Below are 26,778 nucleotides of genomic sequence, written 5' to 3'. Positions count from 1 at the left end.
AGGAATTTTCCCAGGAGTGCACAGCTTCTAAGTGGCTGAGCCAAGATACAAATTCAGACTTGCCAGGCTTTTGCCCTCTATGACACTGCCTCTCTGAATCAAAGTGTTTGGTCCCATTTTGCGGGTGAGAAAGCTGAGGCCAGATAGCTGTAAGCCATTTGGAGTCAGTCTCCAAATTTCTGTTCCCTTTCCTGTACCCCAGCTACTCCACCCACTGGCCAAATGCACCCTCACCCAACTCCCAGAGGCATGGATACTGGATATTCCCTGCCTGGGGGTTCCTGAGGGTGTTTCAGAGGCCATGTGCCTAGAGCAAAGGCACAACTGTAGTGGCCAGTCTTGAGCTGGTGAGACATGTGTGCTGGGGGAACCAAGCCCTTCCCCCTGACAGCTGTGTTAGTCATGACTTGCTGCAATGCGCAGTGGCACTCCGGGAAGCCGGGCCTCCTTGACGTTAGGAATCTGTAGCCGCTGCCTCACAGACTGGCTGCCGAGCAAGCTGGCTTCTGCAGCTGCCCATCATCCTGCCTGCCCTGTCCACAGCCCTGCTGCCTTAAGGATTTTTTTCTTTCCTGCTAGAAAGATTGACAAGGCCCCTGAATCTTTCTCCCTGACAACACAGGCTACAGTCAGGACTGGAGACACCCTGGGCACAGGTCTTGCTGCTCAAATAATATGACACCTTCCAAATGTTGAATCCTTAACTATGCCCAGGCTATCTTAGACACACATAGGGAAGGAGAGTTTGGAGAGTCAGGGTCCAGTGGAGGGGAGGCACAGGGAGCACAGACATGCACTGAGCATATTCTTCAGCTGCTAACATAATGCCTTGACCAGTAGGTCCTTTACATCCATCATGTTACTAACCCTCCGACCATTGAGGGAAGACATCATTCCATTTAAGGGCTAGAGAAAGCAAGGCCAAGTCAGGTGAGCTGACTTGCTTATGATCACACAACCATAATGTTTGATTAAAACGTGCTGGAGAGATCATGTAACAACAAGCCCAGAGGACCCAGACACAAAGTCATCAAAAAGAGATGTCTTTTCATGTGTTAATACCCACATCAAGCAGTGGTACTGTTTCCACCCCAGCCCAGCCCTGCCTGTCACTCCCATGTTAGATTCCGGAAAAAAACAAATTGGGAGCCAGTAGCACCTAGCTGCTGGGTTTTTAAACTCCCAGGAGTTGGGCTTCTAGATTCAAATCCTGACTCTGCCCCTCACCAGCTATGTGCCCTCAGACATGTTACTTAACCTCTCTGAGTCTCAGCTCCCTCTCCTGCAAACTGGGCAGTTTAATGAGACCAATGCTTGTGGGGGTCTCAGGCCTGGACTCAAATGCTCCATGCAAAGCTCTGAACCCGGTGCTGGGGATGGAAGGAGGGAGCTGCTCTGATTTTCACCATGATCCTCTCTGATCCTCACATGATTCTGCAAGGCAGGCAGGAGTAACATCCTTCTACAGATGAGAAGACTGAGGTTCTTGGATGAGGTTTAAGACCTAGGTCTTTCTGACTCAGGCATCTCAAACGCTACTGGCCTTGGTGCAAGCGTCACTGGTCTTCATGGGAGTGGAGCCAGCTGACGGCTGGCAGGAATGTTGAGGTGGATAATGAGACTTGGGATAGGCTTGATCTGTCATCACTGCAGCCCTTTCTGCTGACTCGGGAGGAAGAGCCTGCAAGGTCCCTGGAGAGTCAGATCGCTCCATCCTGGACCAAGGCTGTGAGAGCTGAAGGCTGCCTTGGAGATGCCATTACCTCCTCCCCTTTGAGCCCTGACCTGAGGAACCAGGGTCACAGAGGGTGGGGACTCCCAAGCAGTGTGCACCTGTGACATGTGCTGAAGGAGGGTCCACCATGAGCCAGGCACTGGGACAGCCACCACACTTTTCATCTTGCTTAACCCCTCAACCCACCCTGGGATGGTGATGTCAAATCCATGTAACAAACAGAGAAACTGAGGCCAAGACAGGAGAGCTGACTTGTTTATGATCACACATCCATAAAAGAGCAGAGCCAGGGCTGCAACTCAGGTCTTTCTGGGGCCAATGCCCTTACTGTCTATTCACTTTACTGCCCAGAGGCATCAGTGAGTTACAATCCAGGTCACCGCCTCCAATCCTAGTGCACCACTGGGTATTTCCAAGGTACATAGTAAGCATTATCTAGCTGGGTGGCTGATGAAATTTCCATGTTTGTGTTTTCCATATAAGATGCCTTACAAGTTACAATAACTTTCCAAACTGCTTTCTTGCTCCTTTCGACTACTCAAAGTATGGACTGGGTCAAAAACCAGCAGCACTGGCATCAGCCAGGTACTTGTTAGACAGAAATGCAGAGTCTCGGCCCTCACCTTAGACCAACTCACTTAGAATCTTGCATTTATCAGGACATCGCCCACCTGCATGGTTTATGTGTGCACTAGTGTCTCAAAGGCACAACCATAGACCCCTTGATCAAATCGGCCAAGGAAAAAGTCCTCACTGTAACCAGAGCGGTTAAGTGACTTCTATAAAGACACACAGAGTTAACAGTGAGTGCCACTCCGTGTTTGCACGCTCTAGTCTTGCACCCCTCATTACCTGCCCCTCACTGCCCTCCTGAGAGTCTGTTTCAGGGAGGAACTGGCTCCTCAACTTGAGCCCAAGTTCCTGCCTACATCTTCCAAATAAAAAGAAGTCAGATTGTGGCGAACAATTAGTCTTGTTATCCACAAAGGAAATAAAACCAAAGGCAGCACTTGTCAGTACACAGTGACCAAAGCTCCCCTGAAAGACAGGCAGGAACTCGGCAATTAAAAACTTGGGTCCGTATTTCAGGATCTAATTGTGTGAGATGCTTTGCATGTATCATAGCAACACAAAGACAAGCTGTATCAGCATTTCTCTGAGAACCTGCTTTTCCAAGGATTATAATGAACCCAGCATGTGGCAAAAACGAAACCGCCCTGTCCGTCACTGAAGGCTGTTCCTGGGCTTGAACTACTGACGGATATTTACCTGCAGGGTTTGGGTAGGTAGCACTTTTTTCCATGTTATTCTTGTTTCCATTTGCAAAAGGAAAAGAATAACTCAGGGAAAATTTTAAGTGGGACGAGAAGTGGTGTGAGTGATTTTGAGTTTTACTGCTGCTTGGAAATCACTCAGGATTTTCAGGGTTTATGGTGCTGAGTTGGCCGCGGGTCAACAATCCACTTGCAGCTTCAAAGTGAACAGGGGAAAGGAAACCGCCACTGACGAAACACACCAGCAATAGGTGCCATGCTTCATTTTAATGCATGTAATATTCAATCTCCCCAGTAAAGTCTCCTTTTTGCAGGTGAGAAAACTGAGTATCAGAAAGGATGAGCCATTTTCCCCAAGGTCGCATGACTAATGGGCTAGAATACTAGCCCAGGTCACAAAGCCCAATCTTTGTCCTGTATACCACACTGCCTTGTGCTTCTGTAGCTTATCAACTCTTGGTACAGTTAACTGCTACCTGTGTGTTCAGCAAGTGTCAATGTAAGAAAAACAAGAAATGATCCTTGTCTCCTTGCCCAGTTGCAATATGTACCATTGGTTGAATGTCTACTGGGTGTCAAACCCTGAAAGGACCTTTGCATACAGTCTCATAAATCCAGGGATAATAAGTCGCTACATATATGTGCCATCTTTCCTCCATCATCCATGGCAGACAGCCATAATGAATTTAATTACCCCCTTCCTCTGTTCCCAGACACAGCCTCAGAATCTTTCTCAACACCATGTCGAGAAGCCCCTGACTAATAAAGCAGAGTTAGTGTAAGAGGTTTAACGGAATGTGCTGGAGCCAGCTCACAGCTGCACAGAAAAGTACATGGCACATGTCTCTTCCCAAATCTACTCAGTGATGTGACACAGACTGCTTGGAATCCACCATGGAAGGAGTGTGTATACCTTGGAAATTGACAAACACTACACAACAGGGCTTTTGTTTCAAAGAGCTGATTTAACAGCCCACTACCAACTCTATGCCTCTTCTGATCTAAACCTCACTTTTTACAACAACCCAGAAGATAAGTAGTAAAATAAGCCTCCATTTTATAAATTAGGAAAATGAGGCTCAAACAAGTGAAGAGGGTTGGCCAAGTCAGACAACCAGCCAGGACAGAGCTGTAATACTATAAACTCCATCATGCATTGGCTGCACAGAGCAAGAGAGGGCGGAAATGGGAAATGAGAACAAGTAAAGCCCTCTGTAAATACGAGACATTATTATTCCTACTGCTGCCATCATTGCTGGGCAGACAGAACTAATGAACCTGGACTTCCAGAGTTCTGCCAGCTCCAGGGCCAGTCATTTCAGAGCTGCCCAGGGTGGAGTTCCCAAGCCTGATCTCCTTCCTTATCATTAGCCAAGACCCCTTATTAGCCTAGATTCTTAAAGGCCCCAAACACTATCTAAAATCTCAATCTGCCCAGGAAAACCATAACAGAATTTCCTCAGTGGCAGCAGAATCTGTTTACGTGGAGCTCAGAAGTTTGTTTGGGGTTGGGTTGTTTTGTTTGTTTGTTTGTTTGCTTGCTAAGTTTAGCAACCAATCCTATAAAATGTGGCTACTACATATCTACATCACATTCTTTCTTTCCACAAACACTTATGAACGCCTCCTAATAAATCCAGAAATACCCTGTGAGACCCAGTTCCTAGCAAGTGTGATAGGATGGTGATAGGAGAGAGGTCAAAGAAAGTCAAATAATAGTAGTAATAGTTAACACTCATTGGACACCTATTATATGCCAAGTACTATTTCACACACTCTCTTTATCTCATTTAATCTTCAATGCTGTGAGGTAAATATTATCATCATCCCATTTTTTAAAAGGAAACTGATGCACAGAGAAGCGAAGCAACCTGCTCAAGAACACACAGCAAGCAAGAGGCAGAGGAGGATGCAAACCTAGATAGGCAACTGGATTCAGGGTTTATACTCTTAACTGCTTAACAGAGGAGAGTCTGACTGAACTGGGTTTTGAGGGCTGAGAAGGAGTGATTGAGAAAGGGAACATGGAGGACTTTCAAGCCCAAAGGCAAAAATGTTCACGTCTGTTTTGAAGGCACTCCTGGTAGTTTGAATGAAGGAGAAAATGTGTGTAAAATGCTTAGCTGGCCCATAGTAAACATGCTACTCACCGTTCTTGCTTGGTGTGGATGGACCAGAGAATATTTCTGAGGCAAGGCAGGAGGGGAAGCAGAGGGCTGAGTGTGTAAGATGCCCAGGCTATATTATGGATTTGGAATCCAACCCTAGGACAGAAGCTTTCATATAACTCTGAGTCACACAGGGTGGAAGAGCAAGTTAGCAGAGTTCAAAGCAGCCCACCCCAGAGTGTAATTTTTGTAAATATCAGGTTTTCATGAAAAAGTCAGGCAAATACTGCTGTTTCCTCCATAAGATATTTGCATTTGTTGTAATATAAATATGATTATTTAAAATTTCTACCACTGGCTGGGCACAGTGGCTCACACCTGTAATCCCATTACTTTGGGAGGTCGAGGCAGGTGGATCACTTGAGGCCAGGAGTTTCAGACCAGCCTGGCCAACATATTGAAACCCCCTCTCTACTTTAAATACAAAAAAATTATCCAGGCAAGGTGGCCTCACGCCTGTAATCCCAGTTATTCGGGGGGCTGAGGCACAAGAATCGCTTGAACCTGGGAGGCAGAGGTTGCAGTGAGCCGAGATCACGCCACTGCACTCCAGCCTAGACGACACAGTGAGACCCTATCTCAGAAAAAAAAATAATAATTAAAAAGTAAATTTTCTACCATCGAGGAAAACTGACAACACAAAAAGATGCATCTCCTTTTCCCCCTGTCCGGGGACTCCAAACTCAGCATTATTGACATTGGAGTAATTCTTTTTTGTGGTGGGCTGTCCTGTGCATTGTAAAATGTTTAGCAGCATCCCAACCAGCAGCAAGCACCACTCTCATCCTAGCTGCGACAACTAAAACTGTTTCCAAACACTGCCCAGTGTCCCCTGGGGGGCAACATCACCTCAGGTTGAGAACCTCTCATCTAGTCTCGGACTGCAGTATCCTGCTATGTGACCCCAAATGAGAAGCACACTTGTCTGACTGAAGGATTTTGATACAGACAGAAGGTAAAAACTACTTACGGCGACTGTGCTATAATATTGATACTATGGTCTTTCTCATTCTGTCAATGAGTAAACAGAAGCTCAGACAAGGGAAGTGAGTCTCCCCCAAGTCACACAGCCATAAGAGGGTCTGTACCCCATGTCTTTCTGACTCCGAAACCTAACTCCATCCACTGTACCACACGACTACACTCAACTCCATCGAGGGCAACCAAAGGCCTCAATTTGCTTGGTCCAGCTGAGCAAGGAAGAGAAGACGCCTGCCTCCCATCCCTGCCCATCATCCACCTTGTCACAGGGCAGGACACTCTCACACCTTAACTGCTATCTCTTCTGGACGACTGCGCTTGGTGGCTGAGGCCAGGTAGTGACCTCTCCTGTACCGTGATGACTTCCAGGATACAACGGAACGCCTAAATTGCAGGGTTGAGCTTCAGAGACCAACCAACAGCAAGGTCATAGCAAAGCAGCAGGATCACCCCATTTTAAAACAAAACACACCACCGCTAGAACCGAAAAATATGCAGCGCATTTTGCCTCCTCTTTTCCATAGTAAGATTTAAATTATCCATAGTGGCACCCAGGAAACTATTGCTCTATAGGAATATCTTTTAAAGGACCCCATCCCCACCCCATTTTATAGGGCATGAGACTTAAGATCCATAAACAGTATGCTTTCCATTTCACCAGCCTCATTTTTGGGCTCCTCTTGGTGACCCTCACAGACCCTAACCGTATCCTCTTACCACTCCTGGAAAAGAAAGAAGCCATTACCCAGAGTTCCACATAAGTCCCAGGACACGCTCTGATTGGACCAACTGGTACCACATTCTCCCCCTGAACCAATCACTGCAGTCAGGGAATGGACCATGCTGATTGGACAGGCCTGAGTCACATGTCTACTCCCGGAGCTGGGAACGGCTCAACCAGAACCAGAGCACATGACGTGAGAATAGAGGAAAGATGGCTCCCCAAGGAGATGTGGAATACTGTTATAGAAAGCAAAGGGAATGGATGCAGAGTGTCAGTCAGCAAAAATCCTAATTCTAGCAGACATTTATCCACTACCCAACAGGCAAGAGGTACTGCTCAAAGCAATATGCGAACTCTGTGACCTCCACTGCACCCTAGGGAGATTGGTCTGTTTTATTCCCCATCTGACAGTCTACAAAGACCACCAGAGCCACACCTGCCATTGAGCAAGTTAGGATTCTGGACTCATTGCCATGAGGGAGAGCACACACGGTGGAGAGTCATGGGACATCTCAGGAAAGGGGTGTTGGAAAGGCTTCTTTGGGCTCGTGTTAGGTGATTTTAGGAAGAGTTTAAGGAAGCAGGGCTTTGTTCTGGATTGGATACTGTCATGAAGTGAGAGTAATTCTATTTTGATAAATCTCCTTTAGAGGGTGAGGAATGAGGCACAGCCAAAGTTGTAATTGGTAAAGAAACAGAGGTTACTCCCGTTAGCCAAGATCAGGGATCCTTTGGTCATCTTTGTGGTTTAGACAATGCTGATGTTTTGCTTGTGCGTGGACATGATTACAAAGTGATCTTGTTTTCATCTTGACCTGTCATTGTTACAGAGGGGCCTTTTCTGATGCTGGCGTTCTGCGAAATTGTTTATGCTCAACACAACACCAGGGTCTACCTGTGAGTGCCGAGCCAGGTCCTAGCAACTCCAAGCCCTTGTCGATAGTACCAGGCCAGCTCCTGGATGTCAGGGGCTGCTTTTCTCTTTCTTAGAACTGAGACAAGAAGGGTCTAACAACTACCTAAAGTCACAAAGCAAGTGGTGGAGCTAGAATACAAGCCTCAGCAGGCCCATTCTAGAGTGTGATTTAAACCACTACATCACCCTGTCTCTCTTCCTTCACATTGCAGGACCCCAAACGCTATGAAGGAAGGGGAAAACATACATTTCCTGGACATCTACTCTTGTCAGGCACTGAAATAGGTCCTTTGACTCCCTAAAGTCATCCACCCTTGTATTCGTTTCCTAAAGATGCCATAACAAAGTACCTACTGGGTGTCTTAAAACAACAGGAATTTACTCTCACAGTTCTAGAGGCGAGAAGCCCTAAATCAGGTGACAGCAGAGCCATACTCCCTCTGAAGCCTCCAGGAGAGGTGTCTTCTTTTTATTTATTTCATTTCATTTTATTTTATTTTATTCAATTTGATTAAGTTCTGGGGTACATGTGCAGGATGTGCAGGTTTGTGACATAAGTAAACGTGTGCCATGTGCTCTGTTGCACCTATCAACCCATCACCTACGTATTAAGCTCGGTATGCATTAGCTATTTTTTTCTGATGCTCTTCCCTGCCTCCCCACCCCCTGCCCGACAGGCCCCAGCGTGTGTTGTTCCCCTCCCTGTGTCCATGTGTTCTCACTGTTCAGCTCCCACTTATAAGTGAGATCATGCAGTGTTTGGTTTTCTGTTCCTGCGTTAGTTTGCGGAGGATAATGGCTTTCAGCCTCATCCATGTCCCTGAAAAGGACATGATCTCGTTCTTTTCTGGCTGCATAGTATTGCGTGGTGTATAGGTACCACATTTTCTTTATCCAGTCTATCATTCATGGGTATTCGGGTTAATTCCGTATCAGGAGAGAAGTCTTCTTATCTCTTCCAGCTTCTGGTAGCCCCACGTATTCTGTGGCTTGTGGAAGCATCACTCCAATCTCTTCCTCCGTTCTGTATGGCTGCCTCCCTCCACGTGTCTGTGTCTCTTCTCCTCCTGTAAGGGCACCAGTCATACTGGAGTAAGCGCCCACCCTACTCCAGTATAATTTCATCTTAATTACATCTGCAAAACCCCTGTTTCCAAACAGTCACATTCACAGGCCCCAAGGGTTAAAACTTAAATATGTCTTCTTAGAGGAAAAAAAAAGGTCAACCTGTAACAACCCTTAAATAGTGCCCTCCATTTTAACAGAATTAGGCATTAAGTCTCAGAGAGGTTTAGTAACTCACGCAAAGTCACACAGCTAGAACACCGCAGAGTCAGGATTCAAGCCCCAAGGCCTTGACTCCTTGCCCAGTGCTTCAAAATCTCAGAAAACTACACCCCTGGCAGTCAAATGGGGCAGGGACAGAAGGCTCAGATGCACCACCTTCCAACCGCCAAAAAGACTGTTTTGTTTTCATTTGTTTCTTGGAGTTTTCCTGCAGGAGAACAGTGCTGTCCCGGGAGGAAATGAGCCGGCACAGACACGCCCCAGTGCAGGAGACTCACCAGCGCAGCCACCAAGCTGTCCTGGAAGGAAGCCGGCTCGGCAACCTGACATTGACAAAGCGCTCGCCAGTGTTTCCAAAGATTCCCAGGGCTCGTGTTTTCCACTTACACGATTCAATTAGGAATCCCAAAACGTGTAAATCTTGGCATTCTTATGGCTCCATTAAAGAAACAAAGTATTAAATGCAGACACATCTCCTTAAATGTTGGTGAGTTTGCTTCCATTGGCTCTAAAGATAACTGCTGTTCTTTTCTAATGATTACTCTGAGGATGACAGATGCTGTGGTCCCAGATGTCTCCAGAAAGGGCCATTGTGTTGGGTGTGGGGGAGTCACAGGGATTCCAGGGAGAGGACAGGTAGAACCAGCATAATTATGATTATTATTATTGTTATTATAATGACTTTCTTTTCTGTTGCTCCCTTTTGTTCATATTCCTCCTTAGCTCATCACCTCCCTTCTCCTACCCTGTTCACAGCTACTGAGGGCAAATCATGCAAAACCCCGGCTTCCTCTTGTGGCTCTCCTGCCCACAGAGATGGATCCCAAAGGCCTGTCCCATCAAGAGCTTATTCTTCACGACATAGATGTTGTGTGATCAGGAACAAACCAGTTAGCCTCTTGGAGCTTCCATTTCCCCGTCTTCAGGTCACTTACCTTATGGTGCTAAATGAGATCATTCATGTAAAGAGCTCCACGTGGAACCCGGCACACAACCAGCCTTCGCTTCAACTGACCAAATGCCGAAGCACGGGACCACTCTTGCCAAGAAGCCAACACACACCATATAATCAATCTCCACACTTTGCAAGTTCCTCTCAGCCGGCCCACCATCCAAGTGCATTTAATCTCCTGCCTGTAAACAGATGACCCTCCAAGGCAGATGAGATTGAGCAAGATGCACTGTCCCTGCTAGAGCCAGCGACCTTTCTAAAGAGATAGACAGGGTGGCTATAGAATATTTCATCACTGCAGAAAGTCTACTGGACAGCACAGGATTACTGTGAGGAATAGTACATGAACTAATGAATATAATGTGCCTAGCACCACGCCTGAAGGATAGAAAGTGCTCAATACAATGAGGCTGTTATGCCACCTAATCCTCTGCAAGGTGGGGGCTTTGCTCCCATTTCACAGATGAGAAAGCCGAGGTTCAGAAGAAAGAAAATAACATATTCAAACTCTGATACCAGTAACTAGGAAAGTCAGAATTTAAGCCCTGATCTGTACGACTCCAAAAATGGGTGCGTTTTTCATGAGATAAGCAATCTTCATGCAATGGGAAGAGAGACTGGCAATAGAGGAAGTAGTGATGCAAAATGAAATAAAAATAGGCTGGGCGCAGTGGCTCACGCCTGTAATCCCAACACTTTGGGAGGCCGAGCCAGGCAGATCATGAGGTCAAGAGATTGACACCATCCTGGCCAACATGGTGAAACCCCGACCCTACTAAAAATATAAAAATTAACTGGGCATGGTGGTGCACACCTGTAGTCCCAGCTACTCGGGAGGCTGAGGCAGGAGAATTGCTGGAACCCAGGAGGTGGAGGTTGCAGTGAGCCAAGATCGCGCCACTGCACTTCAGCCTGACGACAGAGCGAGACTCTGTCTCAAAAATAAAAAAATAAAAAAATAAAATAAAAAATGAAAATGAAAAAGCTACAATGGTATCACCAAAAGCAAAGAGAGTTCAGTCCATACGCAGTCTCAGGGAAAACAAACTCAACCCCACCGCTCCTCCCCTGAAGACATTTGGCCTCACTTACAGGATAGTGAGAAGGTTTCAATCCTGCTTTAAACCTCAGTTTCCTCTTCTGTAAAGTGGGTTGCTTTGAGGAGAAAGTGAGACAATGTATTTTCAAGCACAGAGTAGGTACTCAAAACATTGTTTTTTAAAAATATCTGAATAATGACCACCCTAAGTACAACCTTTGGGTCTGGGCCTATCCAAGAGTGCTCACCTATCTTTTTGGCTTTCTGTGAGAATCAGAAATTTGTTGAACCCACACTCTCCAGGAAGCAGAAAAGCTCACTGCCTCTTGCAGAGGACGTAATAGCTGTGGCCTTTTAATTTGTTAATCTTTGCAAAACAGGGTTCCAGAGCTTTGCAAAGATGCGGAACCATCGGAGCTCTATACAGAAACAATCAATTCCTTGATTAAAATCTGACAGCTTAATTAATTAGTACTTAATAGCTCAACCTTAATTATACCCTACATCGTTATTTGATAATATTCATAAATTTCCCATGTGGCTGTGCACACATGTCTTTTATCAACTGATTACAAACGCCCGAACTTGACCTCCATCCTCGGGAAAATGTCTCGGATGTCAAGAACATGAAGGACTTCATTAACACTAATGGCGACCTCACCAAGGCCTACTCCTAGGTAAGAATTCTCTGATTTAAAAGTTCTTTGAGGGCCACCAGAGAAAAGTGATAATTTAGTAAGTTTGCTGTATAGTTTATTTCCTTCAAAGTTCAATATTTTTGGAAATTTTATAAAGTATTAAATAATATCCCTGGATCTTACTTTCACCTGAAAAAGACACTCACAGACTCTATTTTTTTTTAATCCAGAGAGTGGGTTAGTTTCTAAACTAGGTGAGAATCACTGAAATTCTTTGGATGTGATGGGAGAGTTACGGGGACCCCATATGATGATGATTAATACGGCTTTGAAGCCCAAAAGCCCTGGCTTGAGGCCAGGCATGGTGGCTTACACCGGTAATCCCAGCACTTTGGGAAGCCAAGGTAGGTGGATCACTTGTGGTCAGGAGTTCGAGACCAGCCTGGCCAAGATGGCGAAACCCCATCTCTACTAAAAATACAAAAATTAGCCGGGTGTGATGGTGCATGCCTGTAGTCGCAGCTACTCGGGAGGCTGAGGCAGGAGACTCACTTGAACCTGGGAGGCAGAGGTTACAGTGAGACTCACTTGAACCTGGGAGGCAGAGGTTACAGTGAGCAGAGATCACGCCACTGCACTCCAGCCTGGGAGACAAAGCAAGACTTTGTGAAAAACAAAACAAACAAACAAACAAAAAAAACCCACCTAAACTTGAATCTCTATATTTCTGAGCTTTATGATCTTGATTGATTTTCTTCACCTCTCTGAACCTGTTTCTTCATTTGGAAAGTTGAAATAATAATTCCTAGCCCTCAGAATGTTGATGTGACATTCAAATGGACGGGAAAGTGCCTGGCATGTACTAGATGCTCAATAAATGTTCCGCGTTAACCCATTAGCTGTGGCAGAGTGTAGGCCATTCTGCTTTGTCCAATTGCCCATGGAGACCACTCACCTGGAGGAGAGGGGATCAGACCTCTGCATGTGGGAGCTCTGGAGAATGAGGTGAGGGGAGAGCTATCAGAGAGGATAAGAAGATTATATTCTGCCAAATAAACCAGTTCTTCTATGGAAGTGTCTTTTGGGCTTGGTGGGGGCAGGGAGGGGGATAGCAAGGGAGGGCACAAAACCTTCCCAGAAGTCTCCAGAACTGCTTTAGGAGCTGCAGCCCTGCCTAGAGGGAAGGGCCCCCCACTTGAGTTGAGGTGCCTAGCCTCTAGGCATGGCTCTGTGTTGGGTGGCATTAAGCAAGTCCCTCAACTCCTAGAAAATTAATCTTCTTCTTTGTTAAAGACATTTAGTTTGATTTTTCCAAACACCTGCTGCAACTATAGAATCACCTGGGACATTTATTTAAGTAGAGATATAATATACAGCGACAATTCCCCACCACACACATCCCAAATAATGACTATTTCCATATAGCAATTTTTTTTAGATACTCATTTCTGGGCCTCGATTGATTCAGTGGGTCTGACGTAATTTCCAAGAATTATTCTTTAAATTTCCCAAGGAATTCTGATGGGCAACCAGGTTGGGGAACTAACAGGATTGCTGGTTTCCAGCTTCCACATCCACCGGGAAAACTTGGACTCGTTGCCGCCTGGGCACACCAGTGACACCTGGTGGCTTGGAGGAGTGACTCTAGCTTGTCTCAGCACATGATTTCAAATCCTCCATTGCATAGCTCCCTGCCGTTGTGGGAGGAGAGGAGGTTTTCCACTCTTCCCAAAATCTAGATAACATGATTCTCTGTCTCAACATCCATAAAAGACACAGCATCTCAGCTCCAGAGTCCATCTTTCAAACTACTCATTTGACAGATGTCCATCTTGGACCACCACCGTATTTTTTTGGCCTCCAAGTTCTGATGGCACCTGCAACTAGAAACCTCACAAGACATCGCCATTTCAGGAGTCACACAGTTATGGGGTGATCACTCAGATACCTGAACTGGACTGTGTCCTAAGAGAACAGACATATGACCTTTCCCTCCTTTCCCTCAACTCATAGAATTTACAAAGTGGGATAAGACAAGCTGAGATGCTGAAAAAGGCATAAACTGATGTACTCGCAATCTCCCATTCCCTAGAATCTGTGACCAGACGACTCTTTACATTCTTGTTGGTCACCCCAAGATTAATCAATCATACTAATAATTGAAATTACAGAAAATCTATCCAACACAATGGCCATTTCCAGAAATTACATTGTCCCTCATTAGTGGGGGATTTTCTTTCTTCTCTATATTATTTCCCACTAATATTAAAAAACATTTTTACTGGATTTTTTCCATCATTTTCCCAGCATGGACCTAATAGTAACCAAGAAGTACTTTAAAAATCCCATTATCTTTATCGAATGGAAATTCTCACAATATCACAATTGCCAGAGGTCTTTTTTATTCTGGTGTTAACCTTGGAGAGCTTTTAGATGTTCTTTGGGGCATGCACAGAGGACTGAGGAAATCTTTCATTTCTACATCCTTGGAGAGTTCAGCACACTTGGCTAAGGATGAAACTGTTCACTCCTAATTTGTTTCTCTGGGTGAATATTGATTTGACTTCTGTTGTATATCACCAATGCACACCAATCTCCAGAATCATGGGGCACTGAGGGTTTCTGTTTAATATTCAACTTGGAGCCACTCAAGCACTCACACAATTTTTTTTTTTTTTTTTTTTAGTTGCTCCACCTGTTGTTCTCCCAGATGGATAAGGTAAGAATGTCGTGTATAAAACAAAGTAATTGCTGTGGCTGTTAAACAATTCAGGACCACTTCTCCTGAGCTCTGCTGGGTATTTACAAAGTCCCACAGATGCCAAGCTTGAAGAAGCTTAAAAGGGGAACTGCTCATTTGGAACTGAGTAAATCCAGTGATCTCTCTGGTTATGTAGCAAACCTGTCTAGGTCTGCGTGTCCGATATATTTGCGCTTTTTGTACTGGTTAAGTCCACACTTGGGGACATCTGGCATTCCCCCTATTTATGAGACAGACATCTATGCTGCGTGTTGGAGAGGAAATATATAGTTCTGAGCAGTATTTCTGGTGCCTGGACATTTGAAATTCCTTGATCTAAATGGAAGTCTTTAAGTGAGAGAATCATCAGGGGAATTCTATTTTTAAAATCCCAAAGTGTTTAAAAATAAAATAAGATTTTTAAGGACAAATCCGTTTGTTTTGGGGGTAGAGGGAATCATCTGGATATTTGCTTTTCCCCTTTTTTTTTTTTTTCCAGAGACAGAGTCTGGTTCCGTCACCCAGACTGCAGTGCACAATCATAGCTCACTTGCAGCTTCAAACTTCCAGGCTCAAGTGATTCTCCTGACTCAGCCTCCTGAATAGCTGGGACTATAGACACATGCCACCATACCCAGTTAATTTTTTTTTAATTATTTTTTGTAGACCAGGAGCAGTGGCTCAGATCTGTAATCTCAGTACTTTGGGAGGCTGAGGTGGGTGGATCATTCAAGGTCAGGAGTTCGAGACCAGCCTGGCCAACATGGTTATACCTGTCTCTACTAAAAATACAAAGAGTAGCTGGGTATGGTGGCACATGCACGTAATCCCAGTACTCAGGAGGCTGAGGCAGGAGAATCGCTTGAACCCAGGAGATGAAGGATGCAGTCAGTCAAGATCACACCACTGCACTCCAGCCTGGGCAACAGAGTGAGACTCTGTCTCAAAAAAAATTACTAAGATTCTGCAAACCAGATGGAATTCTTACCTTGTTACATCACTCAAGGGTCCCAAGGAGGCTTCGGCTATTGAAGCGGATGCAGAGAATCCCAGTGCCAGTAGTAGCCTTCAGCACTGTGTGCATTTGTAAAGTGGAACAAACCAGATGTTGACGGTACACAAGACTGCACAGGCAAGAAGCAGGCAATAAGACAGGTGTCAGGAATCGGAGAGGATGAAGGAGATGCAGAGGATCTGGGAACTCTCCTTTTCTGATCAGGGGAAGCAGGAGTAGGCTTCAGTGCTGAGCCAGACCTCCCTGATGAGACTGTTTATCCAGGCTCTTCACACAAGAAGGCTCAAGTTGGGGCAGAGTGATTAATCACCCTACCTTGCCAGAGATAGAGTGATATCCCGAGATGCAGGGCTTTCTGTTTTAAAATCAGGAAAGCTCCCATAAAACTAGAATGAGTTGGGAGGCCAAGGCAGGTGGATCACCTGGGCTCAGGAGTTCAAGACCAGCCTGACCAATGTGGTGAAACCCCGCCTCTACTAAAAATACAGAAAATTAGCTGGACATGGTGGTGGGTGCCTGTAATTGTAATCCCAGCTACTCAGGAGGCTGAGGCAGAAGAATTGCTTGAACCTGGGAGGCAGAGGTTGCAGTGAGCTAAGATCATGCCATTGCACTCCAGCCTGGGCAACAAGAGCAAAACTTCATCTCAAACAAACAAACAAACTACGGTGCATTGTTCACCCTAGGTTGGAGAGACCATTTGATGTAGTTTCTAAAGCATGAACATTAAAGTAAGACAGGCCTGGGTTTGAATCCCAGCTGTGCTTGCTAAATAACCTTGGGCAGGCAGCATCACCTCCCCTCTTCTGTAAGACGGAAATGGTCATGTTTGCCCACCTCACAGGTGTGTAAGATAGTCATGTAGTAAAGTAACATTTAATAATGCAAGCAAAGTGTGTAGCATAGTGTCTGGCATAGAGGAGGCTGTCGGTATGTTTTATTCTCATCATTCTGAATAAACGAGTTACCAGTATGCATTCCGAACGCCTCCCAAGCAAGAAAGGAAAGAACAAGCCTGGATGTGGGTATCCAGGAAAATGAGAGACGGTGAAACCAAAGACCATGAATTAATGACTAGGGCAGATGAGAAGGTCAGAGAGACCAATGTAGAGATGAGGCTAGGACAGATAGTGGTTGGGATGAACTGGGGAATGAGGTAGGACTAATCTCTCACACTCTGTGCTATGTCCTTGAAGTCTCAGGGGTTCGACAGAGTGGGGGCTCCCCACTGAGGGAAGAAGGAAGACTAGGATTCTGGCTGAAGGAAATGGACCACCCTGGGTGCCTACACCCTTGGTAGATCACCCAATATCCCAGCCCTTTCTCACCCTCCTCTTTAACCATTCTGAGGAATATTCTCTTGGGGCCTGATGATGGATTCCCAAGAAACTGACATTCTAGCAGAGTTTTCTGCATTCAAAAGAAAAAACTCAGGCTAGGAGGAGGGAAAAAGCTGGAAAAACAGTTTGAAGCAAGTGCAGAAGAGCTCTTTTAAACATAACAATACCCCAGTGTTACGGTTCAAATTTGTTCCTCAAAATTCATGTGTTGGATGCTTCATCCCCAATGCCACAGTGTTGGGAAGTGGGGCCTAATAAAAGGGGATTAAGTCTCAAAAGCTTTGCCCTCATGAAGGGATTAAGGTTATTATTGGGAGAGAAGTTGAATTATCTTGAGAGTGAATTTTTACAAAAGTGAGTTTAGCTCCTTCTTGTTCACTTACTCTTGCCCTCTGTTGCCCTTCCACCTTCCACCATGGGACGACACAGCACAAAGGCTCTTGCCAGATACTAGTGCCATGCTCTTGGACTTCCCAGCCTTCAAAGCCATGAGCCAGATATAATTCTATTGTTTATAAATTACCCAGTCTGTGGTATTCTGTTATAGCAACACAAAATAGACTAAGAAACCAGGTATAACAGAAATAAAACCAATGCTATTAAGTTATTAGTAGGTACAGTGCTTTCCCCTTCCATTCTCACTCCCTTTTGGCCTTTTAAAGAGAAAAAAATTATTTCTTACTGGATCAGTCCTTAGGTTTCCCTTTATGTGTGCGTTAAAAGGGCAAAGTAGAAAGAAATCTAAAGATCCAGAAAGGCTAAGTTGATTTATATAATAAAGAACAAAGGTGGAAACATGAAGTAAAAGGGAGACAGAAAAGTTTTTGGGGCTGAATATCAGGGTTTAGGAAAGTAAGAGAGAAAGAGATGAGTTGGTCTTTTCCCAGGAGCCACTGCAAAGATTTAGGAAGTGATTTGTGGTGAGAGAGATGAGCTATGATTTTTTAAGATGATTGAGAGACTGAGTAAAAGTTTTAATTTCTTTCAACTAAATTGTCTTCCACAATGCAATTTCTTTTTTTTTAGAGACAAGGTCTTGCTCTGTCACCCAGGCTACAGTGCAGTGCTGTAATAGCTCACTGTAACCTCAAACTCTTGGAACTCCTGGTCTCAAGTTATCCTCCTGCTTTAGCCTGCCAAGTAGCTAGGGCTAACAGCATGTGTCACCACACTCAGCTAATTTTATTTTCTTTTTTTTTCTTGAGACAGAGTCCTGCTATGTTGCCCAGGATGGTCTTGAACTCCTGGGCTGAAGCAATTCTCCTGCCTCAGCCTCCCAGAGCACTAGGGTTATTGGCATGAGCCATGGTACCTGACTGGCAACTTCTTTACTGCAAATCTGTGCTGAGACTGGACCATGTAGATATCGTGACTTATACAGGTTACACTAACTACCATTAATTAATATTCAATAAGTGCCTCCCAGGTTCCAAGCAATTCAGCAAACATTGACTGCCTATTGCAGTATTATGATTGCATTGATTGCTCCAATTAATGGTCTCCCTACTTCCACATCCTTTCCATTGTGAATCTGCAGCTTCTTCCCATCATGAAGTAGAGTCTATTTCCCCACCATTTGCACCTAAGATGGGCTGGTTAACTTCATTTGGCAAATAGGACATAGTGGAACTGACAGTGTTCCAGCTCTAAGCTGAGCTCTTCAGAGGCTTTGCAGGCTTCTACTGTCTCTCTTGGGCCTTTGCCTCCATCATGATGACAAGCCCAGGCTGGTCTTCTGGAGGCTGAGACACCATGTACATTAGAACCAAGAGACCACAGCAAACAGCAAGCCAACCTCCAAAACCAAGGTCATCAACTCAACCTCCATTTGAGCATGGACACACGAGGAAACCCCACCAGGGGTAGAAGAGCTACCCAGCAGAACCCACCTGAATTGGCAACACTAAGAATCATGAACAAGAAAAAAAAAGTTCATAGCTTCTAAGCCACTAACTTTTGATATGGTTTGTTATGCAGCTACATCTACCTGACACACTTACTAAGTAATCAGTGTTTTGAAGACATTATTTTTATTCTTTCAACTGAGGATTTATAATTCTCTTTGTTATATGAGATTTCATGACAAAAAGAAAAAGAAGGACTTGCCTGAGGTCATTCATCTGGTAGATTCCAAAGCCAGATTTGAAAATAGTTGCATTTAATTAAAAATCTATCCTCTGTGCCTCATATCATGCTGCCTAAGATAATGCCAAATTTACCAATAGCCAAGATCATCTGTATATTTCAGAAGGGCTAAGAGGACAGGTCTGGACATTGCTGCTGAAGCCAGGCCTCCCAGTGTCCAGGCCGGTGAAACGGGACCACAGCCCAGTAGGAAATTGGCATCACAGGAAGGCTGGGGCAGAATATGAGACCTCATAAGAGACACTCCAGTGTTGAGAACAATGAGAGATGTGAGAATCAGCAGAGTTGGAGTTGCCAAAGCCAGATTTATGGAAGATCAACAAAACCCATGTGATCAAATGGAAAATGAAATTGCCGAGCAGTTTCAATAAGAAGTAAATAGACACTCTCTGAAACCTGCTAAACAGCTTGGCAGGAAATCAGGCTGGCTATATACACACTTCTTCAGTGTTGCAAGTGGTTCTACACACACACACACCACACAGGGATATAGGTGAGTGCACGCACAGAGACCCGCCTACTTATACTTCATAGGAAGCACATGCATGCAGTCACATCTGTATGTGTACATGCACACACACACACACACACACACACAAATTACCCAGTCTGTGGTATTCTGTTATAGCAACACAAGAAGGACTAAGAAACCAGGTATAACAGAAATAAAAGAAATTATATTAGGCCGGGCGCAGTGGCTCACACCTGTAATCCCAGCACTTTGGGAGGCCGAGGCAAGCGAATCACCTGAGGTCAGGAGTTCGAGACCAGCCTCACCAACATGGTGAAACCCCGTCTCTACTAAAAATACAAAATACAATCAATTAGCTGGGCATGGTGGTGGGCGCCTGTGATCCCAGCTACTCAGGAGGCTGAGGCAGGAGAATCGCTTGAACCCAGGAGGCAGAGGTTGCAGTGAGTCGAGATCATGCCATTGTACTCCAGCCTGGGCAACAAGAGCAAAACTCCATCTCAAAAAAAAAAAAAGATACTAAGTTATAAGTAGGTACAGCCTCCTTCCTCTTCTCTTAGGCCTTTGATCCCTACAGGCATAAATGATCACAAAACATGCAACACCCAAACGCACACAGAATACACACAGAGAGACAGGCACACCCACACCCTCTTACACAGGAGCACATGGGCTTTCCATACACATGCAAACATATTCCCTGTGACATGCAGGCACACACATAACCCTCATTGACCAAAGAGGCAGAGGGAGGGACATTTTTCTCTTACTGGGAGCAGGTTTTCTCTTCCAGGATTGGTCCTCAGAGCTGGAGCACTCCACCTGCACATCCGGCCAAGATGGAGTCTTCCCATTGATCCTTCGATCCCAACAAAAAAAGCCCAGCCCTTCCTGGACCTTGGAGCCAGTGCTGACCTTGGCAAGAAGGAGTTTTGAGAGCCTTGGGGTGACTGCTGGGATTAAGTGTGAAGTCCACCTTTTGGGCTTTTTCCACCGTGTTTTGAGAAATTAACAACTGTGACCCAGAACAGCAGCTTTGACACCAGGGAGACCAGGGTTCAAATCCTACCTCTGCCACTTCCTAACTGTAGGAACTTGGGGCCACTTACATAAATATGCTGAATTTCAGTGTCCTCAGTTGTAAAATGGAAATGGTAATTCTCACCAAGCAGGGATTTGTATGGATAAAAGGTGATTCTGTGTGTAAGTGCTTGGTTTGGTACCAGGCACACAATAGGTGTCAGTAATAGGAGAAGAGAGGACATTTCCCAAGCCACATGCTCCATTCATTTACAGTCTTAATCTTGGGTTTTCCTTTTCTTTTTTCTTCCCCCAAGCATAACATAAATCCTGGCTACTTTGCATTTATATTCTATAACTTTTTATGCATCATTTTTTATCCAAAATGATGATTTTTCCATTAGATCTCTTCATGTAAATGACTCTGGTATGAACAAGGGCTAATTTCTTCATCTGTCCTTGGGCACCATATATCTGGTTATGATCATGAAAACCATTCAGCAAATCAATTTTAATTATCCCAAATTCTCTTTATAGGCAACATTCCAAGACTCAAAGCTTCCTGAGAAAAGGGGACAAAAAACTACAGTCTGAAAGTCAAAAGCAGACATTGCTCTTAAGAATCCATATCTAAAAGTGGACCTTGAAACATCAAATTTTGAATGTTTGTTTTCCAACTCATCCGTTCAACACCACCAACATCTCTGAACGCCAACTATGTGCTAGACACAGTGATTGGTGTCCAGTTCGCAGAGACATACAGAGTTCAGTACAAAAGCAAAGTACATAAGGAGTCAAAATTCAAAATGGTCAGAGAAATGATTTTTAAAATACTAATTTTCTAAAAGGTACATGGCTCAGGCCTGTAATCCCAGCACTTAGGGAGGCCAAGGCAGGTGGATCGCATGAGCTCAGGAGTTCAAGACCAGCCTGAGCAACATGACAAAACCCCATCTCTACAAAAAATACAAAAATTAGCCATGCATGGTGTCACATGCCTGTAGTCCCAGCTACTCTGGAGGCTGGGGTGGGAGAATTGCTAGAGCCCAGGAGGCAGAGGTTGCAGTGAGCTGAGATTGCACCACTGCACTCCAGCCTGGGCGACAGAGCAAAGCACCATTTCTAAAAAAAAGAAAAAAAGGGCCGGGCGCGGTGGCTCAAGCCTGTAATCCCAGCACTTTAGGAGGCCAAGACGGGCGGATCACGAGGTCACAAGATCAAGACCATCCTGGCTAACTCGGTGAAACCCCGTCTCTACTAAAAATACAAAACTAGCTATATGAGGTGGCGGGCTTCTGTAGTCCCAGCTACCGGGAGGCTGGAGGCAGTGGAGGAATGGCGTGAACTCCAGGAGGCAGAGCTTTGCAGTGAGCCAAGATCCGGCCACTGCACTCCAGCCTGGACGACAGAGCGAGACTCCATCTCAAAAAGAAAAAAAAAGAAAGCAAGAAAGAAAGAAAGAGGAGAGACAAAGAAAGAAAGAAAGAAAGAAAAAGAAAGAAAGAAAGAAAGAAAGAAAGAAAGAAAGAAAGAAAGAAAGAAAGAAAGAAGGAAAGAAGGAAAGAAAGAAAGAGAAAGAGGGAAAGAAAGAGAGAGAAAGAGGGAAAGAAAGAAAGAAGGGAGGGAGGGAAAGAAAGAGAAAGAAAGAAGGGAGGGAGGGAAAGAGAAAGAAAGAAAGAAAGAAGAAGGAAGGAAGAAAGGAAGGAAGGAAAGGGAAGGAGGGAGGGAGAGAAAGAGAAGGAGAGAGAGAGGGAGGGAAGGGAGGAAGGGAGGAAGGAAGGAAGGAAGGAAGGAAGGAAGGAAGGAAGGAAGGAAGGAAGGAAGGGAGGAAGAAAAGAAAAAGGAGAGGAGAGGAGAGGAATTATCTTAGCATGGCTAGAAGATACAAGGATAAAGCAGCTAGTACTTTGAAGACAAGGACCACCCTCCTCTATATTCCCAGCACCTAACACAGCGCCCGGCACATAAAGGTGCTCAGGAAATGCTTCTGGAATGAATGAGCCATGGATTCACAGAAACGGAGCCAAAGTCTCATAAGCCATGCTGGCTCTGGCAATACCCGAGGGCAAGGTGGAAACATTAAAGATGTTTTTAATCAGGAAACAGTCATAATTCAGAAATGGTTTTTTTATTGTTCACTTTAAAATTCAACTTTGGCTTCTGAATGAGGAACAGATTGAACATGAGCAGGGCTGGAAGCAGGGATTCCAATCAGGAGACCAACGCCGTAATCCAAGGGAGGAAGGCAATCAGGCCTGAAGCTGGCCCCTGGCAGTGGGGATGGATTCGACAGGTTTTGGTGATTGTTTAGATACGGGTGGAGAGGGGAAGGGAAAAATGCAAGGATGACCCAAAATCACCGTCTTGCGTGGGTGACGGTATCATTCACCGGCAAATGGAACAGGAGAGGAGAAACAGGGCAGAAAAATGAAGAGTTTTGTTTTGGGGGTTTGAGGTCCTGTCAAACAGCCAAGATGAGATGCCAAGTAAGACTGCAGCTCAAGAGAGTAGTCAGGGAGGATAGAGTTTAGGGATTCATCAGCATTGGCTCAAGGATTCTAAACCTGTGTGTCAGATCCCTCAGCTTGCACACAATATTATGTATGCATGTGCATTTTTTAGGAGCGAAGGCCCAAGTCCTACATCATTTTCTCAATGGATCTATGCTCTCAGAATGGTTAAGAAGCATGGTGAGCCTGGCACAGTGACTCACACCTGTAATCTCAACACTTTGGGAGCCTGAGAACGGCCGATCACCCAATCCCAGGAGTTCAAGACCAGCCTGGGCAACCTAGTGAGACCCTGCCTCTACAAAAAAACAAATACAAAAAGTTAGCCAGGAATGGCATACATCTATAGTCTCAGCTACCTGGGAGGCTGATGTGGGAGGATTGCTTGTGCCTGGGAGGTTGAGGCTGCAGTGAGCCATGACCATGCCACTGCACTCCAGCCTGGGTGACAGAGTGAGACTTGTCTCAAAAATAAATAAATAAAAGAAGCATGGTGTATGAGGCCCTGGGTATCTGTATCAGTCAGAATTCTTCAGGGAAAAAAAAAAAAAAACAGAACCAACAGGAGGTGGGAGAGAGAGAGAGATAAAAACACAAAGAGACAGAAAGAAACTTTAGGAGATTGGCCCATGAGATTGTGGAACCTGGCAAGTCCAAAACCTGCAGGACAAACTGGCAGCCTGGAAATTCGGGTGGGATTTCCATGTTAGAGTCTTGAGGCAGAATTTTTTCTTCTCAGGGGAACTTAGTTTTTGTTCTTAAGGCCCTCAACTGACTGGATGAAGCCAACCACATTATCAAGGGTAGATGCTATATATATATATATATGTGTGTGTGTGTGTGTGTGTGTGTGTGTGTGTGTGTGTGTCTGTATTTTTAAATCATTGAGATTGTGTATGTGTGTGTGTATTTTTAAATTACTAATCATCGAGGTTTTGTGTGTGTGTGTGTGTGTGTGTATTTTTTTTCTTTTTAAGAAATGTGGTCTTGTTCTATTGCCCAGGCTAGGGTGTGGTGGCACAATCCTAGATCACTGCACCCTCAAACTCCTGGGCCCAAGCTATCCTCCCACCTCAGCCTCCCAAGTAGCTGGGACTACAGGCACACACCACTGTACCCAGCTAAATTACTTTTTTCTTTTGTAGAGATAGGGTCTCGCTTTTTTGCCCATGCTGGTCTCAAGTTCCTGGCTTCGAGCAATCCTTCTGCCTCAGCCTTCAGCACTACACTTGGCCTTTTTAAACAGAAAAAAAACACACACACACACAAAAATGCACAAAATAAAGGTGGCACTTAATAGACCACAATGATAACACTTATTTGCTGATACAAGGAGGCAGGATGTTGCCTTGTTCAGCCTCAGACAGGAAGGTGCACGTCACACGACTCAGCTTCTTCACATTTCGGTGCCTGTCCGTGAACAACTGTGAAACTGTGTCGAGTATTGGCCGGGTGCAGTGGCTCACACCTGTAATCCCAGCACTTTAGGAGGCCAAGGCAGGCCAGTTACCTGAGGTCAGGAGTTCGAGAACAGCCATGGCCAACGTGGTGAAACCCCTTCTCTACCAAAAACACACACAAAAATTAACGGGCATGGTGGCACATGCCTGTAGTCCCAGGTACTCAGGAGGCTGAGGCAAGAGAACTGCTTGAACCCAGGAGGCAGAGGTTGCAGTGAACTGAGATCACACCGCTGCACTCCATCCTAGGCAACGGAGTGAGACTCCGTCCCCACCAAAAAAAAAAAAAATAGTGTGGCAAGTATTAATTGTCAGATTACAAATAAATTTTAGCAAGTAGGCAAATTTACAAATACAGAACCTGCAAATAATGAAGGTGACTGTTGGTCAGGATAGTCTCAAACACCTGACCTCAATGATTATGGAACATACAGATTTGAAAATGCATCAGAGCCTCTCCCCTGCCACACCCAATTGATTCAGCCTAATGCAAGCAGAAGACAAGGATGAGGGAGACCGTCCGAAGCTGCTCGCCATGGGGCTGCATCTGTTCAGAGCCCTGATCCTTCTCCGGGGCCTGTGAGATGATCAGCGCTAGAGAAGGGGCAGAAGCCTGCAACAGTCAGCTTCTCGTGTTGCTTCTTGTTCCCCACTGTAGGGAACACTTCCTACCCCTGCAGCCCGCACAGGCCATGGAAGGCAAGCTACAGCTCCGGGGAAATCCGCTCTTTCTCCCGCAGGGAAGAGTAAAGGGTGAAGAGAGAGGGGACAACCCCTCCCCAGGATTTTCTGGAGAACACAGGACGAAATTCCTATTTTAAAGGCCCAGATAGAATAGAAGAGAGGAGGACACAATCCTTACCTCCAGGGAAGTCAGTCCCAATGACTGCTCATGGTGGAGACAGCTTTCAGAAAACCAGCGGAGAGGAAAACCCAGGGGCAGATAGCTGCCTTTGATTCTCAGCACTAGCAGACCCGCAGTTCACAATCACCATCTCCAGGGACACGTCTGTTACTTTTTAAATGTTGACAATGACTTTGAACATCACCTTGAAGTGGAGTCATGTGAGGGACAGGTTCCATCAGGAAGTGCAGGCTTGAGGGAAGACCTCAGAGGCACTGCAAGGTCCTGTAAAAATCAAACACATCACCATCATCCTCATGTCCCTGCCATTACTGGTGGACTTAAACGATATGGAAGCAGTTAATATATGCCTATATGTCACTGACTTTTTTTTTTAATGGAGTCTCACTCTGTCGCCCAGGCTGGAGTTCAGTGATGCAATCTCAGCTCACTGCAACCTCCGCCTCCTAGGCTCAAGTGATTTTCCTTCCTCAGCCTCCCAAGTAGATGAGATTACAGGCGTGTGCCACCATGCCCAGCTAATTGTTTTTTTATTTTTTATTTTTTTGTATTTTTAGTAGAAATGAGGTTTCACCAGTTGGCCAGAAGAGTCTCAAACTCCTGACCTCAGGTGATCTGCCCGCCTCAGCCTCCCAAAGTGCTGAGATTACAGGCATGAGCCATCACGCCCGGCCAGATGCCATTGACTTTTAATCCCATGAAAATCCAGGTTTATATTTATGGAGGGTTTGCCAGGTCCCTGATGCTGTGCTATGTGTCACAATAGCTCTGTTTTGAAAACAACCACGCCAGCCAGGAACTGTTTATCATTTGCATTCCATCAATGAAGGAACAGAGTTTTGGCCAAATTAAGTAACTTCATAAGCTAGTAGACAATAGAGCAGGGTTTCTTGACTTCAGCACTATTGACATTTGGGGCCAGGTTATTCTCTGTTGTGAAGGGATCCTATGCATTGAAGGATGCTGAAGAGCATCCTCAGCCTCTACCCACTAGATATGCCAGCAGCAACTCCCTCAAGATATGACAACCAAAAATGTCTCCAGACATGGCCAAATGTCCCCTGGAGGCTGGGGGCCAATTCCAGCTGAGAACCAGTGCAATAGGACAATCATTTGAATCCAGACTGAATCCAAAGCTCACTCCCCTCATTGCTACATGATCCAAACTCCTTGCTGTTAATCCCCAATCTTCAGCCTGAAACCAGGGCTCAAAAACGAAGGCAAGTCCCCAACACTGCACAGCTTGTATGGGGTCCGGTGGATGTGAATTCAGTCTGACCCCAAGCTAAGTCCTCTTCCCACCCACCATCCAGCGTCTGTTTCAAAGGAGATTCATCCATCAATGCCTGTACTAAACCGTGGGCTTGAATTTGGCAGTAGTTAGGAAAGGGTCACTCCTATGTCTGACACCAGACCTGCTCTTCCATTGCTTATCAGGGATTTTTGCCCTAACAGTGGTTGTAAGGAAAGCCCAGGGTCTAAGTTCAAGGAATACAT

General features: G+C 45.3%; 1 long non-coding RNA gene across 4 annotated transcripts in view; it reads right to left on the bottom strand.

The window, feature by feature from the left end:
• Positions 1–26,778, bottom strand: part of LOC110741995 — a 112,544-nt gene that overhangs the window by 795 nt on the left and 84,971 nt on the right. For 2 of the 4 annotated variants that reach the window (XR_002519138.1, XR_002519137.2), the window contains one exon: positions 25,279–25,545. This is a non-coding gene — a long non-coding RNA (uncharacterized LOC110741995). Of the gene's footprint in view, positions 1–15,332; positions 15,579–25,278; positions 25,546–26,778 lie in introns of those variants that run through there. The other 2 variants (XR_004179850.1, XR_004179849.1) reach the window with 2 other exon arrangements.

This window comes from Papio anubis, chromosome 18 (assembly GCF_008728515.1).
Source record: "Papio anubis isolate 15944 chromosome 18, Panubis1.0, whole genome shotgun sequence".
Classification (NCBI taxonomy): domain Eukaryota; kingdom Metazoa; phylum Chordata; class Mammalia; order Primates; family Cercopithecidae; genus Papio; species Papio anubis.
This window is presented reverse-complemented; position numbering and strand designations above follow the sequence as displayed.